At 41.3% G+C, this 19,806-nt stretch overlaps 1 protein-coding gene and 1 long non-coding RNA gene across 5 annotated transcripts in view; one reads left to right on the top strand and one right to left on the bottom strand.

The window, feature by feature from the left end:
- LOC140135349 (protein CEPU-1-like) overlaps window positions 1–19,806 on the bottom strand; it is a 581,520-nt gene that overhangs the window by 543,105 nt on the left and 18,609 nt on the right. The window lies entirely within an intron of this gene.
- Window positions 15,242–16,974, top strand: LOC140065794 (uncharacterized). The gene is made up of 2 exons (XR_011848051.1): window positions 15,242–15,338; window positions 16,322–16,974. It is a non-coding gene; the product is annotated as an uncharacterized lncRNA (long non-coding RNA).

The raw sequence follows: 19,806 nt of genomic DNA, 5'->3' as shown, positions 1-19,806 counted from the left end.
CTACCACCCACCTATACTCAGCCAGCAGATCTGGGATGTCCCCCTGTCTGTCCCTATCTGCAATGCTCATTACAATAACAGTGCAGAGTGGCTGAAAGGCAGCAAAGTGTCAACAGCCAAGTAAATTGGAATATCAAACCGAGAATGATAGATTTATGGCCGAATATTAGAGTCTATGCCATAATGTCAGCTGCCAATTTGCCAAGGCCTCTGCCGTGTAAACTATCTTCTTAATTAGCATCTAAATTCTGCTTGACTAGAGCAAAACCCAATTACAATGAATCTCGGCACTCCAGACAGCGGCACAGCACCCTATCTCCTGCTCTGTGCCGCAGTCACATATAATGACACACAGACGCACTGCAGACATGGCAGCTGCGGATATTATATGCTTATTATAGTGGTCACCGCACCTGCCTGCTGCTCACTTAGAAATCTAGACGACATGATATACGTACACCCTGCAACAGCACAACGCATGGGAACCGATTCTGCCATCACACCCTCCAAGGAAGTAGTGTTACTAAAGGCAAAATATATAATGAATGTATGTGCACAATCTCATAAACCATAGCAGTCTCCTGTATAAGGGGCAGTATAATGTTCTTCATATAAGGTGTCCTGGTCCACAAACAGAATGTGGAATTACAACAAAGAATGTAATGCAGGATGGAACCTGACTGTGACTAGATGGTTGTAGTGGTCTATTATAAGGTTATTTTAGCTGAAGTGTGAGGTGAGGTTCCTAAAGGCATTTAGGAATTTAATTCATAGCAATTTACCAGCATAACCCCATTACCCAAATAGCCCCCAATAAAAAGAAAGCAATTTAGAAAATAAGAACAATCAAGTACATTTAGCAGAAAACAGGAGATGTTTAACTCCCACCACCACTAAGTGAGGGGAGTATAGCAATTCTCAAGAGGTACTGAAGAGTGTCAAAAAAGCCACAGGGAGCTCTTCATGCTGAGAACATTTGTTTGTATACATGTATACATATGGACCTGAACTGGGATGAAAATAGTCTCTAAAACTGTAATGAATTACTGCTGTAGACAGGACTTATTTTCTACATGGTGATGCACAGACTGCTGTAGAGTATGCATGTGATAATATTACCACTCTACAGTTTTTTTTCTATTTCTTTCCTTACTTTCTTTGTGTTGTTTTATCATGTCTAGTCCTGAAGCTCAATTTGGCCAGAGCAAATGGCTAAAAGGGGCACATTGCTTTCAACCAGCCAGGAAGAGGGGCTGGGTGGGCAGTGAGTCTTCAAACCCCAGGGAGTCTCCTTTTAAATCAGAGAAACATGCTCCTCACTAAGTGGGAGAACTGACACCTTGGGCCAGCTTGTACTGCAAGACACAGGATGAAAGACTGTGTGGTATTTTCCATCCCAAAACCAACAGACAAAAGAAATACCATAGCTGTCAATAACTGGCACATTCATAATTATGAGTCCCCAGTTACCTGGGACAGTTATGTGGTCTAGATACACTTATGGACAGAGTTTCTTAAGCCAAGCTGCAGAGGAAGTCAGCCAATGGCAGAACACCCCGAGTTGGGTATGGGGTAAATGGTAATAAGGTACCCAGTTGATTGGAAGAAATGGTTGTGCCATCTTCCAATCAAAAGTTATGGGGTTTTAATAAAACCCAAGACCCAGAAAGTACCTCACTGATGGGAGCGGGATAGAAAAATCCCCCTCACAGTGACATCACAGCCAGGGGTGGGGTGTCAAAAATCCCCTGGGTTTAAATTAGTGAAGTGGCCACATGGCTTTGGTTCAGTTCTGAGGACTCTATTGACTAAAAGACTGGATCGATGCTTATGCCCTGTCCTCGGGCCAAGGAACTTCTACCTATTTCCATAGCAAGAGTTTTTTGTTTCCATTTTCCCTGTTTTTAAGTATTGTATGTGTATTGTTTTAACGGTTTTATTTTATCTGACAGTTTTATTCTTTGAGTGTACTGTATTTTTTTTAATGTATATTAATGTTAACTTTAATAAGTCTCTGCTTGTAGCCTTAAAGAATCTAAGTCTCCAAAGGGAATTACGTTACCAGAGGTCATTTTTAGCAGTCTATGTAGTAAGCAATTGCATGTGCTGTGTAAATTCATCATTTTAATATAGAATAAGTAGTGAGTGCATGTTCTTTGTAAATCATCAGTGTGCATTGTCTGTATAGTTGAGGTGCCTACAGCCTTCTTTGCGTAAGCAACTCGTGGGTGGTGGCAGTATGGACTGGGTGCCGAGATTGCTTGGAGTAAATTTAGCATTAGGACACCATTTTGTGGAAGTGGGCAGGACTCCATAGATTTGGTACACCCCATATTTGGACTCCGGTGAGCGGGGTTTGTGACAATACAGATTTACTATGCCGATGTGCAGTCTCTGAGACATTGGGGCACATTTATTATGAGCTGTGCGTCAGTTTGTGCGCTAGCTGTCAGACTACGTAAGTGGTGGCGAACTCACCCTGTGATGTCCCTGCGGGCTAAGGCCCTGCCTAAAGCAGATAAACCGCTTACAGATAAACCCACTATCAGGAACCTAACTGACGGTCCCTGAGTGACCCTACAACAGGACACTTACTTCATCTGGCAGCTGCTGGATGGTGGAGCCGACAGGTAACAGAAAAGACAGGTATAGACCAGTGTTCACACTGGCGCACAGAAACCAACACAAGACTGAACAGGTAACCGGAATGCAGGAATAGACCAGTGTTCACACTGGTACACAGAATACACACACAGGACTGAGACAGGGACAAAACAATAGATATATACAGGTCTACAGGCAGATAATCACAGGTCAGATCCAGGTACAGGTACAGGCAGGATATACAAGTCAGGTCAAGATCAAAAGGGTATATACAGGTCAGGTCAAGATCAAGCTCAAGCAAGTATACACAGGTCAGACTCAAAATAACAGCAAGGTAAGATGGGAATGGGCAGGTAAATAAAGCCAATCCCGGACACGCCCCCAGTAGCACACTGGAGGAACTGTCCATCAGGCTAGTAACCCTTGCTAGGCAAGACAGAAATGCAAGGAGCAGGGTGTGGCTCAGTTAATCCAAACACAAGAATTAAGCCACAGGGCGGGTTCACACGTTCCGCTATCGTTGCGTTCATAACGCGACGCTAGCGCACAGTGGGTGGGGCTCGGGCCGATCGCATATGCGTTTCCCGGGAAACCCATGCGATTAATAACCCGATCGCCATATGCGATCGCCCCAAACTCAGCCCCCTGTGCGCTAGCGTGTGAACGCGCCCACAGTTCACACACAAATAAACGCCTCTATCCCGCAAACTGCGGATAGAGCGACGTTCAGGCACGGACGTTACAGTGCGACACAATCCCCCGTTACAGACCTGTCCCCCAAACTTTGGAAAATCCGCCGAAAGAGCATCCACGGACCCTTAGTAAATAAGCCCCACTGTGTTTACGCAAATTCAATCCGAACAAGATGTGAGGCTACCTTCACGTGTTATCTTTACAATGCATTTACATTGAGTTAACATCACATTGATTTAAAATAGATTTTAATAAAGATAATGTAAAACCATACTTATATAGCTTCTACATAATCGTTATATAAGTGCATTCTTTTACACGCAAGTTGTGTTTAGATCACGTTAACTTCAAATAGATTCAAACCATGTTCATGTAAACACAATGGCTCACATTATCAAAAACTAAGGGCAGTTTGCCTGTGAAGTCTTCAGGGTGCGCCAGATTCAGGAATTGTGGCACCCATTCTGCACCAACTTTATTTTGTCAAAATACCATATTAAAATTGTCTGGATTTTAGTGGGAGAGGGATTTTCCTACAGAATCTCAGTATGTATTAACCCAGGGCCAGATAATAGGGAGGGCCCCTGGGCCTCCACCACTCTGGAGACAGGGGGGGGCCTCCACCAGACCTGCAGGTTCTGAATATTCCTACCAAACGTGCAGCATCCAGGGACCTGCAGCTGTTATTGTCCATAATACAGCAGAACAGAGTGGGCGATGCAAGTTTGTTCTGCTGTATGTAGGTTCTGAGGAAGAAGGTGCAGCTAACGGACCATACCAATAATTTTTTCCCCTCAATTTTGCAGGAGAGCTAATTATTATTATGTCCAGTAGGTGGCAGCATCATTCAGTGATGCTACTTAGTGCTTGGACCCTGGGGAAGCTCTGTATATATCTATGTATTATTTGGGGGGGCAGTGTATAGATCTATGTATTATTGGGGGCAGTGCATATATCTGTATTATTTGGGGGCTGTGTATATATCTATGTATTATTGAGGTGGTATATACATCTATGTATTATTGGGGGGTGTATATTTATATGAGTTACTGGGTGGGCTGTGGAAGAGTGAAGAAATCAGGCGATACTTTTTTTGAGGCTGAGTATATTTGATGGTTAGCTTCAGACATGATGTTATGCATGAAACATAAAATTCAAAAGAATTTTATTCACACTAGGCAGTGATCATTAAAGGATATTTAAAACAACAGATTGATAAATACAGGGACATCTTATTTATGTTAGTGCGGCAATAAAAACACCAAAAACCTGTGAGGTGAGACACAAGAGCCCTGGCTCTTATTTGCTTGTGGCCTCCAGGTCAGAGATGGGGGGGGGGGGGGTGTAATGAAGCTGACATGAATGTTAAGGCCACTTTGTAAGGTGTTGAATCTCTGCATTCGTTTATACTGCCATTCTTTCCTTTCCCTCTGTGTCTTAAAATGTCCCATTAAAATAGTAATCTGCAAATCTTCCATAGTGTGGTCCTCTCTGGAGAAATGTGCAGCTACTGGGAGATTCTCTGGTCTGTTTCCCCAACATAAAGACTCGTGGTTGGACACTGCTGGCACATAATAAGGTAGACCACATTAGAAGACCTGCAGGAAAAGGTCCCCTTGATCTGATGTACCTGCTGTGATTGAGGTACAGGTACCTGGTCACATGTGTGAATGTGCGGTACCATTATCTGATGGAGGTATCAGGGCACTCCGGACAACCAGTTGTTTCAAGTTTGGTGGTTGCCGGAAGGACAGAAGAGGAGGGACTGGAAATATTTCTTTTAGTTTTGTATCTTTATGCAGAATCAGTTTGAGTTCCTTGGCAATGTGACATAGGATCTCCAGTTGTGGTCTGTAAGTGACTACTAGGGATACTCTGGCCTCCTGTTGGGTCTCCTTATATGTGAGTAAATGGTCTCTGTTGATGGCTGCTGCTTTTCTTATTTGGTTGTCAGTCACTTTTGGTCTGGAGAAATTCAGTCCTGAGCTACAGGAGTTGTTTTTACATGTCTGTCTTGTCTGAACAGATACGGTTGTAGAATATGGCCTGGCTGTAAATGATGGATTGTCTGGTATGTTTGGGTGGAAGCTGTTATTTCTCAGGTAGGCCGTTCTGTCTGTTGGTTTATGGTATATTGTTGTGGTTAAGCGTCTGTCTTTAATTTGTATTGTGGTATCCAGAAAGTGTACCTCTGAACAGCTTCATTTCAGATTGATGGTGGGGTGAAAGTTGTTGTAGTCCTCATGGAATTGAAGCAGGGCCTCCTCACCTGCAGTCCAGGTGAGTAGAATATCATCAATATAATGGAGGTAGATCATGGGTTTCGTGGTGCATGTATATAAGTAAGCACCTTCCAGTTCAGCCATAAACAGATTAGCATACTGTGGTGCACACCTTGAACCTATTGTTGTTCCCATACACTGTATGTACTGATCCTCTCCAAATGTGAAATGGTTGTGGGTGACCACAAATTGTATGAGTTCTGTGACCAGTTTCTATGTGTTACAGGGGGCTGAGTATATATCTATGTGTATATATTAATTACTGGGGAGTTGTACATATTACTAGCCACATTGACTTTATTGAAATAAATTGTGGGGAGGGCCCCCACAAGTTTGCGCCATGGGGTCCTCACCATCCTTAATAGGGCCCTTGCTTCAGCTTTTGAAATAAAAGATGTTCATGGCATATTCACAGTACAGACAGTCCCCTACTTAAGAACACCAGACTTACAGACTACCCCTAATTGCAAATATATATGAAACTAAATCTTTAAAATGAACACTAAAGATCACATTGTCCCCACCTACAATCTAATACACCCGATAACAATGTGAAAAGACTGAATCTATTTCTCCTTTATTTAACATGGCACACCAATCCTGGGGCATACAAGTATATAAAACACATGGCTTCTCTGCAACTGGTGGCTGCAGGGGAAAATAAATCTGATCCTGCAAAGATATATCACACGTTTAACTAGCCCAGAATTAGCATTTAAGTTACCTGGTGTTAAAGGCTGTTATTTTATACTGTATGTTCTCCTTTAAGAAATGATGCTGTGTGCAATAACATTTATGACCGTGGGGTTTCTGCAGTAACAGTAAAGGCCTTGGTTCCTTCCAGCCTTAACCAGTTAATCCACAAGATCATGTTGAAGTACTCTACGCTTGCCTTGAATCAGTGAGGCGCTTCACCCGTTCTTGCCCTGAAGCCTCCATCTTAACTCTGCACACGTTTTACTTCACATCGCTTTTCATAATGACAGAAACCTCATTTGTGAGACTGTTTTGAGACCACTGTGCCTGTTCTGAGGGGAAAAACACAAGCAGAAGAAGCTCCTGACATCTTGCAGAACCTGCTATTTCCTAGTCATCTGTCAGAGCAGAAATGTACATAAGGGATTTCAAAGGGTCTCCAATAAACATCCACAGGATCGTCCTTCTCCTGTGAATTCATGAGTGCTGTCAACAAACCAACCTAAAAGAGACAGGAGATCCTTGAAAGAAGGAATCTAAAAACTGCGAATAATCCCCAAATACAAAAAATACCAGCCATACAACTAAACAGCCAGTAGGACTTTAAAAGATACAATGTCAGTGTATACTATTAAAGGGCAGTGTCATACAGAGGAAAGAACAAATCATAAAGGGCATCAGTTCTCCTAGGTATAATATCCTTTGCAACTCCAAATAAATTGTGGGATCAACAAAATATCTCCAGAGACTTAAACATCTTCATTTTACATCAACAAAACATACATCTGTTTTCAGTGTTGACTTAGTAGTATATCTGCCTCTGCTTTTATTCCTACATTGGCAAAAAGATGGTTGGCAAAAAAATTATATTTTACACAGCAACATATGAGAAAAAAAATGACATCCATTACATAAGAAGACATCTACTGGTATAATACTCTACCCCCCCCCCCCTGAGCTGCTCTGCAATCACATGTAGCTGGGTGGATAGCTGCTCACAGGATGAGTAGATATTGGAGACATCACACTATAGGGCTGAGCTCTGCACCGTGAATATTTTATAAAGTATAAATAGTTAATTGAATGTTTAATAATCTAATAACACAGCGAGTATTCACAGCCTCATGTTATCATATATGATATAATTAAGGTGTCACAGCTCAATCACTTCATAATATCAATACTCAAGAACAACCTTGGGAATTTGGAAGCCTTTAAAACATTTCTCTAAACCTCCAGTCAGAGGCAAAGTTTGGATTCAGGAATGAAATTTGGAAAGGTTTTTGCTCCTGGCTTTCATCATCTGCACAGGGATTTTCACTTTCTGCACATGAAAAAGAAAGTTGCAGATATTTTTGCTGCAAGGGGTTGCGAGAAGCACTCGCTTGTTAAAGAGGCTGAAAGTTATGAGGTCAGAGATACAAAGGATCCCCTGCAGACAATGACGCCTTTCTGGGGACAATTTACTAATTTAAAGGCATAAATAAAAAAAGAGAAAGGACTGCAGATCTGTGCACTAAACACAAGCACTATACAACTCGAGCACTAGTCATCCTGCACCACCTCTGCAACAACCAGAGTAGAAGCGGAAAAAACGGAGGAAACTGCTTTACTCCAAATCTGCCCACATAAAATAAAACAAATGTAGAATGTAAACATTCTTATATGAATATGTATTTTTTTTTTTCATTTTAATAAACTCTTACTCCAAAGAAAAGAAAAAGAGCAGAATAGACATCCCATATATTAACCACTTGTAATGGGATAGAGAGCTTGGCAAATAACTCCAAGATCTCGCAAAAACACCCGGCTCCAGTATTTTACACCTTCAGGTGTTTGCATTCACAATTTGGACAATTTAATATAGGCAACTTTACAGATTAGGGATCAAAACTGTTTAGTTTTTCAAGACAATTTACAAATTGAAAGAACTGTAACTTTTCACTTTCAGCAAATTACACATTTTATTAGAAGCCAGAAAACTGACATTGCAGTGAAACCTCCATTAAAATGTACATGTTTTTCAGGAGTACTGAATGTTAGTCTGACACGAGTGAGATGCTTGAGAATTCAGAATGGGCACAAATGGCTGAAACAACGGCAAAATGTAAATCAACATGTCTCTGGATGTGCAGAGTAGGGTTACTGACTGGGGGACTCATGTTCTGGTGGACTCCATAGTGGCATCTGGAAATACAAAGGGTTATATATCCTTGCTATATAGTCTATTAGACTCCTGCCAGAATAAATTCCCACTTAACATAAGATGCAAACAGAAGTCTGAGGTGCGGTTCCTGATGGATGAACAATGGACCTTGACACTGTCATTGGTCCCTACACCGCCTGTCTCAATAATGTCTGTCGCACTATAGCTTGGCTTCAGAGTAGGATTGTGAGGGAAGACCTCAGTCCTAGGTGTGGGATGGAGAAAGCTAATTTAATGCACATGATAAGATAATGCTGGAAACTAGGGCATTTTGGAAGGGAGTCTTTGATCTGATATCAAAAGTGAATGGTATAGCCCTCCTGACTCCCCTTATTGTGTGTATTCTAGATGCAATTGGAGAAGAGGATTTAGAGAACATGTCTGCACTAGGTATTGGAAGTTAATTTCACAGCATCTCCATGTTAATTGTGATCTGCATTAAGTTTTTATTTAATCAGATGTCTCAGTGAGATTCTGTCTTGTTGCTAGCAAGACAGAATTCAGGGGGCATTTCTCAGATAATCAAAAGACAATGTTAGAGGGAAAGGAAGAAATTTGCTATTTTATGATAAATCATACATTTTCTTGTACTACCAAGCTATGCAAAGTTTGATGAAAACTTAGGGACCATTAAAGCCTCTTCCATGTGCTTAAAGGGAACCAGTCACCAGGAGACCCATTTTTAGCACTCCCCCAGTCCCCACAGAGCATAGTACATACACTGCCAGAGTGTTTTTGTATTAAAAATTGGTTTTACAGAAAAAAAGATATGTTATATTGTACCTTTCATTAGCATGTGCTGTGTGACTAGGTAGTTGCCTTTTGTGAGGAGCTGGAAAGGAGCAGTTCCCCCCCACCCTTGGGGAACAGCTTCTCCATGTGACCTTTTCAAATATATGAAAACACCCATCACTGGGCTTAGCGACGCCCCCTACCCCTCTACAGCCAATCCTGAGTGTGGGGAGTTATTCATATATTTGAAAAGGTCACATGTTTCCCAAGGGTGGGGGGAACTGCTCCTTTCCAGCCCCTCCCATTAGGCAACTGCCTAGTCACACAGCAGATGCAAATGAAAGGTACAATATAACATATCATTTTTTCTGTAAAACCAATTTTTTATACAATAACACTTTGGCAGTGTATGTACTATGCTCTGTGGGGGCTGGAGGAGGGCTAAAAATGGGTCTCCTGGTGACAGGTTCCCTTTAAAGAGGTTTTGAAATAGGGGCTCTATATACCCAAGTAATGGAGTTGTGTTTTCCAATTTGTCCATCTTTAATTTTACACATCTCTCTGTGCAGTTCTCAAACATCACCCTTCACCATTGTCCGGTTTGTCTTAATCCTTTTAGTTTTCCTGTTGTTACCAGGTTATCTGATGAAGGACAAGTTCTTTGATATACTATATACAGTACGCATTGCTATAGATTGCTTTTCTTGTGTTTTATTGCATTACTATAGTAATGTGTGCTGATGTGCTACCGGTTTGTGTTATGCGTTATACATGTTAACCTCTGACAGAAGTCTCAGATGGGTCATCAATAAAGTCTTGAATGTATGACACTTGGTGTAAAGAGTCTGTAGTTCAACATCCTGAGCACACCACACTGTTAGCATCATGGCAAGACCAGAAGTATTTATTTCAGAGAATTTAGCCCCAAAGCACTCCAATAAAATAACTACCTTCGCTAGAATAAATATACTTAGAAGGAATCCTCTTGTGTTACAAGACGCTGACTCTTTCTGTTGCAAGGAAAAACTCTTTTCAAGAATGAATGACTCTACAGCAACCGGTCTCTATTTCTATCCAGCATAAAATGACTCCCACAAGTGGATTAGGAAAATATCCAATTCCCTCTATCAGTTTGCAGATTAAAATGGATGGATATTACAAAATGCCATTTTCTTCCACTTACCTCCAGCTCTTGAGAGCAGAACAGCGTTACTGGAATCAGATTGGTAAGAAAAGACACAAATATGACAGCGCTAGCTCAGTACAAATTTACAACAGATGCTGGTTGAACTTCATTCCATGTACTAGATGTGGCACATGATTAGATCAGGACACCACATAAAGAAGCCCCTGTGCCTAAAATTCTACATATCATAAAGTATCACATATCATACGACCACCATTCATCACTACTACTGGCAGATGGCAAATGCATAAAGTGATGGTGGCAAAAGTTTAATATACTAAATTGCTTAGTGTAACATAATGAGGCTTGAACTGAAGAAATATCAAATCAAATATTTGCCACAGAATTACTAACAATAATGGCTCAAGTAGAGGGCAAAGAGATGATGAACAATGACTACTACATCCTAACTGCAGCCAGTTGAATTTACTTAATTGATTTTATTATAGTATCTTATTTTACAGACGTTTTACATTCTTAACTTTTTATGTGACTATCCGTGTTCACACCTGCATCTAGGCTTTCCATTACACTCGCCAACCTTGTTATCCATTCACCTTCCATTCCCCATAGACTTTAATAAACATTATGTTGCTTTCTGTTACACAATTAATAGCAGAAAAAAAGATGTGCGCTGCCAAGCTATTTTTTCCAGCACTAATAACGGAATGTGTAACGGAAGCTGTCGGACGAAGGTGTGAATTTAGCCTAAGGCGCAAACCATAAGATGACACTTTCCAATATCTGCAGCTCATTTCTCCAAAGCCTGAAATCCAAACGGCACTAAAATAAAATCGATGAACCATTTCAACGATGGGTGTCTCATAACATCTCTAACTCTGTTTGATAGAATCATTTGTAGATCATCCGAAGAAAGACTACACAAAGATTCACTGAACTCCAAAGCCCAGCACATAATCTGCATTGTCTTTCTAAAATAAAATTAATATTACGGTAATCTCTGCCCAGTATGATTCCAGTGTTGTATATTATCTAGACATTCCGGACGCCAGGGAAACATTTTCCCTGTAGAGCTGTGTTTATCTCCTTTTCATTGTCTGAGATTCACAGTCGCTTTCTTCCTCCAAGTACAATACACCTGCAAACCATAATAGGATTCATACAAAAACCCACAAAGAACTCTGGCAAATAAGGAATTATCCCTTTAAATAATACGATCCTGGACTCCAGGACAACCTTTCACTTTCAATAAGAATTCTCAGAAGACCCGAGGGAACTATTTGCCTGTAATCCAGATACTCCAATGAAGGTTACAGGGGCTATAAATCTTGTCCCCAGCCCGTTAACCTGCAGCATCATCGCATCAATCCACCAGTATAGAGTGTCAGGCATAGAATGGCCATGGGTCTCTGTGCGTCCATGGTTCTCATTCACTAAACCTGGTCCTGAGACGTTCTTCTCCGTCCCACACTGAACACATGAATGTCAATCCACCCAACATTTCAATACAACAATAAATCCTTAACCTACACACATCAACATCTATAAAGCCTTATGCTTATTGCATTTCTTTATAAAGGGGTTATGTCTTTTGTTTTTAATGAAATTTTAAATTATGAAGCTATTCAGAATCCTCATTGAAATGTAAATTACACTGCAAGTGGAACAGGAGAGGGCAGTGGTAAGTGTTCCGGCTCCTCTATAGAATCATTGGGGCACAATTACTAAGGATCGCGCACTGCACTTTTGTTGGACTGTTCACTTTTTTCGGCACTAAAATGGCTTGCACAGGTATTTAAGAAGTGTGTGCACTGGGATTGTGGCGTACGCGACCCGTTTGTGGCGCACCTCTGCTTGCTTCCATACGGACGGTCCGAATGATTGGGACCGAGCGCGGTAAATCACTTTTAAATTGTGTTGCAAGCCCTAGCACTTAGATGCACCACTAAAAAGATGGTGAATTCTGTCGGACCTGAGCGGGAAGCGACACATGCAGGATATCGGGCACACAATCTTAGTGAATAGCCGCATGCAGCATTATAGTCGAACAATAGACAATTGACGACAGATAATTTTTTTTGCTTAAACAAAAGTTGGATTAATAGAAATTCATGCGATATAGCAAGCGACTAAATTCTGTTCATTACCGAGCTAGGTAAAAGGAAAAAAACTGAAGTTATCTACAAATGAAATAATTTTTTCTACTGACAAACGCACCATGTCCAATTATACTTCATTTTACACATCATTTAATAAGTGTATTCGGAGGCTTGTTTTCCTTTAAAGATGATAATATTCCATGTGCGGGGCCATTATCTAAGTGATATATTGAGTGTGATGATGCATGTAATAGACTTGTATGATGCATTTAACAGGGGTGTGAATGAAGCCGAGAATATTCCGCATTGTGAGCACTTTATCACCTTCTTCCCTCTCGGAGGCGTCATATGACATTCCTTGCAGTTACACAAGCTGCTCCATCTGTGTCTGTGGAGAAATCCAACCCCAGAAAGGAAGGAGAATGATATGGAATAGTGTGAAAGTGTCATCAATCTACAGGCAGCTGATAGGATCAATATAGAAAGGTGGTACTGATAACCAGTGAAGATAAAGCTCCATCCAATGTTAATCTGCTGTATAATCTGAGAATTTCCCACCATCCTTCATAATTATTAGAACGTTCGCGGCTCATGAACCCATCGGTCATAATGATTGTCACTGCTGTTGGATTGTTACATAATGTTTGGGCTACATTACATTACTGCAAAGGTATAAATCTGCTTCGGCATCTGGGTTTGTATACAATATGTTTCCAGATCCGTCCACAAATTGCCCCATAGAGGTGGTTGTCAGAAGTACTGTCATGCAGATATCAAATTAATCGGTCATAAGTTTCCTACAGGGTCTGACTGAGGAAACATGTTTTACTCGTTTTACAGGGATTTGTTAGGTTCTTCTATATTGTATATTAATGACTCATTACAGACCTCTACAGTTAATATCAGCAGGAGCTCCAACTTTTTGACCCGTTAGGCGGTTGTGGTTCCCAATAGGACAATTGACCTCCTAAATTTATATTCTAAATTATATTTAATGTTCCCCTTTCTCATGTTTCAATAAAAGTCTACCGAGGGTACAATACAAAGTCACAATTTTCATCTTGCTGAAAATCAAATGGCCACTAAATTGAAAACAAATTTTCCCTTTAAGCCACATGAAGACACTGCACCTATTGACCCTAATCTCCTAAAACAGCCCTAAAATTGCTGACAGAAGTCATCTTAACAAACTTAGAAAGCCCAACATACAGTTCCATGTGTGTTCAACAAGGAGAGTGGAATATATAGATAGGAGACATTTCTATTACTTCCAGACTCTATTGTTCTGTCCCCCTGAAATACAACATGTCTGTTCCCTTTTTTAATTTAAATATTAACATATTAACAGATTTAGAATGAACCAATGCAGTTTCTGACTCCTGATACAGGTGTTTTTCATAGTCAGTTACAGATCCCAGGGGTCAAACCAGTGGCTGATTAAGTGTACCATGGGCCCTGGGCTGTTGACACGAATAGCTTCCCCCCCAGCATCCAAACCAACTTTTGTGCATCATGGCCTAATCTCTTCCGCCCAGCGACACCACCACAGGCCATACTGGGTCCCCTTTACAGAAATGTCCATAGCAGAGTCCCCCCCTTACAGAAATGTCTACAGCAAAGCCCCCATTTGCAGAAATGTCCACAGTGGAGCCCCTCTTTTAAAAAAAAGTCTGTAGCAGATGGCCCTTTAATGAAATGGCCTCAGCAGATGCCCTCTTTAATAAAATTGCTGCAGCAGATGCCCCCTTTGATGAAATGGCCACAGCAGAAATAGTCCCCCATAAATCAAATGACCACAGCAGGCCATTCCTCCCTTTACAGACATGTCCACATAAAAACCCCTATACTCACCTTCGTCTTCTTCTCCCCATGGCTCCATCTTCTCCTCTTCCAGCCCGGGCACAACACTATGGGGTCATGCGGCTGCGAACCTGACACATCATAGTGATGCACATAGACTGGAAGAGAAGAAGACAAGAGAGAAGAATCCGAAGGGGAGTATAACGTCCATACCGCCTATATGAAGATCCGCTATTGGGTCCAACCCCATCAGCCACCTCTTATCCGCTGCCCCACCATCAGAACCACAAATAAAGAGAGGAATCAGAAGCGGATGACTGTATGCAGGGTCGTCTCCAGGATGCAGTAGACCCCTGGGCGACAGAGCCTAAGTGGGCCCTTTTGCAGTGAACTCACATGTGGACATTTATAATTCAGAAACTAAAAGAGTCTCCTGTTCCCTAAAATATTCCCTAGTTTATCATACCAAACAGCCCCCTCATGGTTATTTTATATAAAGCCCCCTTATGGCTATTTAATATAAAGCCCCTCTCACCACCTATGGATTCATTAGATACATAGATTCCTTATATACAGCCTTAAATACAGCAAAAAAACCCCCAGAAAACTGGTAAATTACGGTATGTCAACAGTTGTCCCAACCCCTTGGAGGGCCACATGATCATGTGAAATATGGGCGCCACATGATTCTGTGAAAAACGCATTCATATGCGTGGGTCCATTAAACTATATCCAATCCAATATACAAATGGGTCCATTTAATATAAGCTAATATTTATTTAGTTGTTATTAAAATTTTCCTCCTATCAGGAGGAAAATGCTGCTGTCATACACTGTAATGAAAAATTTAAATGCTAATGGCCCTTTAATCAGTCCATTGATTTCTTCCATGTGGAGCATACACAGGAGAGAAGATGGCCGCTGGTCACATGTTTTGCACCTGCCTGGGCAGGTCATGTGATCAACACTATGTTTGGCTGTAGTTGGTTGCAATGCATCCAGTACGACCAGTGCTGTGGTAAGACATCATCTCAGAGATATAATGTGCAGTGATGGCAGTTAAACACATCATTACTATGGTAACAGAGTAATAATAATAATAATAATTCTTTATTTATAGAAGAATACCTGTTACCATCATCACTGGGAGCAGAGCATAAAAGGGAGGAAGAGTTACTGAGAACTTGTAGTTTCCAGTGGTGGTCATCTTGGAGATAACTCCACCTACTTTAGAGAGCCCATAACATTTTGTGAATAATAAAAACAATGGGACGAAAGGACAAAAACAATGTTTCTGTGAATGTAGTTTTTTTTTTTTTTTTAATTCTAAGTATTGAGATAATGTAACCCCCCTGATCATGTTATATGTATGAAAACTGTCCTAGCATAGATTACAATGTCTATTTTATAATATGTGAGGTTTCCACCTACAGACTAGTAGCAGCACCGTATGGCTGTGGGATTAGGTTTATGACATTTTACCTTTATCAAAACTTTTCAGTCTTGCCTAAAACAATCAAGAAATCAATGCACTTTCCCATGGAGCATGTAGAAAACCGCTTGTGAATAAAAACTGTGAACAAAAAAACTTTAAAAGGCATCAGATCTGTACATGTTAACCCCGACATGCAATTACATGCTGTAATTTAGCTGATGACGAGAGCCTTTCACATAAATGTCCTCCCGCTCTCAGGCACGTCACTTTGTAGAACTCACTCACCTCGCTCATCAAATAACCATTAGGAAGCTTTCAAAAGAAAAATGGGGTCTGTGGGAGGCAAGTGACTCCCCTCCGAACAGCATCTCAATTAGCCACCGCACACAGACTGGTCTTTAATACGGTTCAGATGGCTAAAAGAGCGGCCTTATTCCTACGCAAACTAAACTGCTGCTTTAAGAGAGACGCCACCGGTGATAATTGTAGGGAAAAAACACAGCAGGACGGCCAAATAATTAGTTCTTTCAAATTCTTAATATAAACATCTTTCTACGGGCTGAATGCCCTCCTTTCCATGCAATTAGGAGCTCATCGTTGATAAAGTAACCTTGTTTTTGTTGTCAGCAGGTCGGATATATTGCCTAAACGGGACTATGAATGCAGGTCTGATAAGGACAGTTCACATGCCATGTCAACGGATACATATTATGTAACGTGTGATGGAACGAAGCAGCCAGGGCCACAATCCACAGTACGAAAGATTAAGTGCTGGACTATTTGCTGATCTATGAGAAGCGCGGATGGCATATACATCTTCCCTCCTTTGCCTCTGACATTTGTATCTTCTCTTCCTTGCTCTTAACTGTCTGTGTTTTCACCTCGGCTGAACACATAGCAAAATACAATAATAACAGTGCTATGAAAAGCGAAAGTCCGGGACTGGGGCCGCTGCTTACCAGCATAGAACAAGCTGTCCAAAAAAAGAAAAGCTCAAGTGATGGAAATGGCTCGGAGACAATGGCTTGTTTGGTTATTCTATTCACCTCAGTCCTGGACGTGTCTGATGTGTACAAGTCTTAGAGAGCAGATTAAACATTTCAGCGGCGGAAGGTCCAGAGATGGGGCAGATATGGCACAGAATTTTAATGAACCCAGACCTGAAAAGCGTGCAATTATAGCTGACCACACTCAGCCAGACAATATGGAGATGACTTAACTACTACGAAAATTGTCCCTGTGTAATAGAACGGATTAAAAGGGTTACTGTTTAGAACCAATGCCAGCCCTACCATCATGCTTTATAGTTACAACGAGACCATTGTCCCCCAACCTTCTTCTGTGACTACATCATCTTACAGTTCTTAGCATTTGACATGAATGAATTAGATTTTATCAACACATCTGTCAACAATCTCACATCACAATCTTAAAGGCAATCTATCACTTGTTTTTATGCATTGTGAACAAAACCAATACCTTGAGAATGCTGTAGCTACAGTGATGCAGAAACATATCTTGTTTAATCCCTGCACCGACTGGTTTTGCTGAAAAACTATTATAAAATTCAGGACCTTGGGAAAGCTGGGTGCTTACATAAACACATTACACATGGAGCTACCTGAAATGTCCAGACAGGACTAAACAACCTGAGCTGTATGACTCATACACAGCTGGGGGTGTGGGTACAACGATTGATTTCTTCTGCCGGTTAGGGACAACACAGTGATGTCGGCTTATGCTGGGCAGGACAAGGATGGAGCTGTGCATAATTAGAGCGAGGAGAAGCGCTGAGCCCGTTAAAGGAGCGAAAGAGCCTTATTATTATTTTATAATTATTTTTTCAGCAAAACCACTCAGCGCAGGGCTTAAATAAGATATGTTTCTTCATCAGTGTAGTTACAGCATTCTCTTGTTTCATAATGCAAGTAAGAAATGAAGAAAAGAAGAGCGGCACTCACCATAACGTGCAAGAGTCCTTTATTGTCGGTGCATAGTACAGGGAAGGAGCGGGGCCTGGCAACGGGCCATTTCGCGCTTCCAGCACTTTTTTCAAACTGTTGACGTCATCCGTCAGCGACTCGCACAATATATGCGTCGAGGCCGGCCGATGTTGTCAAGGAAACCGTGTAAACATATCGTGCAATCAATAGATAATCATTAAAAATCATTATCAGTGCAAAATAAAAACAACAGTAACAGATTAGATCCTAAGAACACCTATTAATATATGTATGACTAGTTACAGGAGCATACTACGCATATCGTACTACCGTGTTAAACTTATTTACTTGCATAAATATAATTAGTTTTATTATCAAGAGAAGACAATAGTCAAAGGAAGACACTGTAATCATTTTTTTATCGTTCATCCCCAGCCTACCTGTTGCGTTGAATTTAATAATGCATCTACTTTCCTGTATGAGTAACTCCCGGTTCCTATGTCCTCCAAGGGGGTCGGTTTTAACTTGTTGAATGCCTGCGAACCTCAGAATCTCAGGGTTCCCTTCATGATGGCTTCTGACATGTTCAATAAGTCGAGGACACCCATCTCCTGAACTAATCGATTTGTAATGTTACCTAAATCTTACATATAGTCTGCGTATAGTCTTCCCCATGTAAAAACATCCACAAGGGCAGAACACTATGTAGACTACGTAGGTGGAATCGCAAGAAATAAAATAATCTACTTTTTGTGTTAGAAAAAATTGTTGTTTTTATTTTGCACTGATAATGATTTTAATGATTATCTATTGATTGCACAATATTGTTACACTTTTTCCTTGACGACATCCGCCGGCCTCGCCGCATATATTGTGCGAGTCGCGAACGGATGACGTCAACGGTTTGAGAAAGCGCTAGGAAGCGCGAAATGGCCCGTCGCCAGGCCCCGCTCCTTCCCTGTACTATGCACCGACAATAAAGGACTCTTGCACGCTATGGTGAGTGCCGCTCTTCTTTTCTTCATTTCTTACTAATATGGACTACCCTGTTGACAGCTGAGCACCACCCAGGTTGTCTGACTACTGGGGCACCGTATCTTTGGACGCACTATCCGAAGGCATACGACTATTGGCGTTCTATTGGAACCGGATTGTGCTCAGCATTCTCTTTGGTTGTGTTGTTTCATACAGGGCCGCATCTGCCATGAGGCGAGATGAAAATCTCGCTTCAGGCGGAAGATTGCGGGTCCCTGTAAAGGGCGGCGATATTGCCGGAGGTAAGTATAAGTTTTATTATTTTTGATGTCCCACTACTAATTAAATGTGGCCAATAAGAGGGGATATAGGATTATATAGTTAATATAGCTGTGTAGGGGTGGGGAGGTTTTTCTATATATTTATATATATCGGCCTATATTCCTTTTATCTGGGGGGGGGGGGAGCTGTTCATTTTATATGGGGCCATAATCCTTTTATCTGGGGGGGGGGTGATGCTATTAATATTATGTGGGGCCATAATACTTTTATCTGGGGTGGGGTGCTGTGCATTTTATATGGGGCCATAATCCTTTTATCTGAGAAGGAGGGGGGGTGCTCCGCATTTTATATGGGGCCATAATCCTTTTATCTGGGAAGGGGGGGGGGTGCTGTGCATTTTATATGGGGCCATAATGCTTTTATCTGGGAAGGGGGGGGGGTGCTGTGCATTTTATATGGGGCCATAATCCTTTTATCTGGGAAGGGGGGTGGGGTGCTGTGCATTAAAATATATATAAAATCTTATGTAAAAGGGTGGGATATATTAGTTATAGGATACAATAGGATACAACTTTGCATCGTGTAAACCAAATGTTGGGGGGGGGGGGTCTGTATTAATAAATTGGGGGTGTTGTATATTGATTGCTGCTGTGCATGCTATAATTCCAGTAGAATGTATATATTATAGTGAAGGGATGTTTTATATGTGGGGAGAGTGACGTCCATTACGTTGTGAGGGGTATATATTATTTAGGAGCGCAGTGTTGTTATCCAGGAGACTTCATACTGTAAGTGACTGTGGTATTTTTAGGGACGCCGGGTGGAGATGTGCTGCACGGAGCTGAAGATATCTGGCCGTGAATTCAGCAGTGATATGTTATGATTGGAGAACCCGGAATAAAGTCCTACTAA

Source organism: Engystomops pustulosus, chromosome 6 (assembly GCF_040894005.1).
Source record: "Engystomops pustulosus chromosome 6, aEngPut4.maternal, whole genome shotgun sequence".
NCBI classification, from domain to species: domain Eukaryota; kingdom Metazoa; phylum Chordata; class Amphibia; order Anura; family Leptodactylidae; genus Engystomops; species Engystomops pustulosus.
The sequence above is the reverse complement of the archived record's forward strand: the minus strand, read 5'-3'. Positions and strand labels throughout refer to the sequence as shown.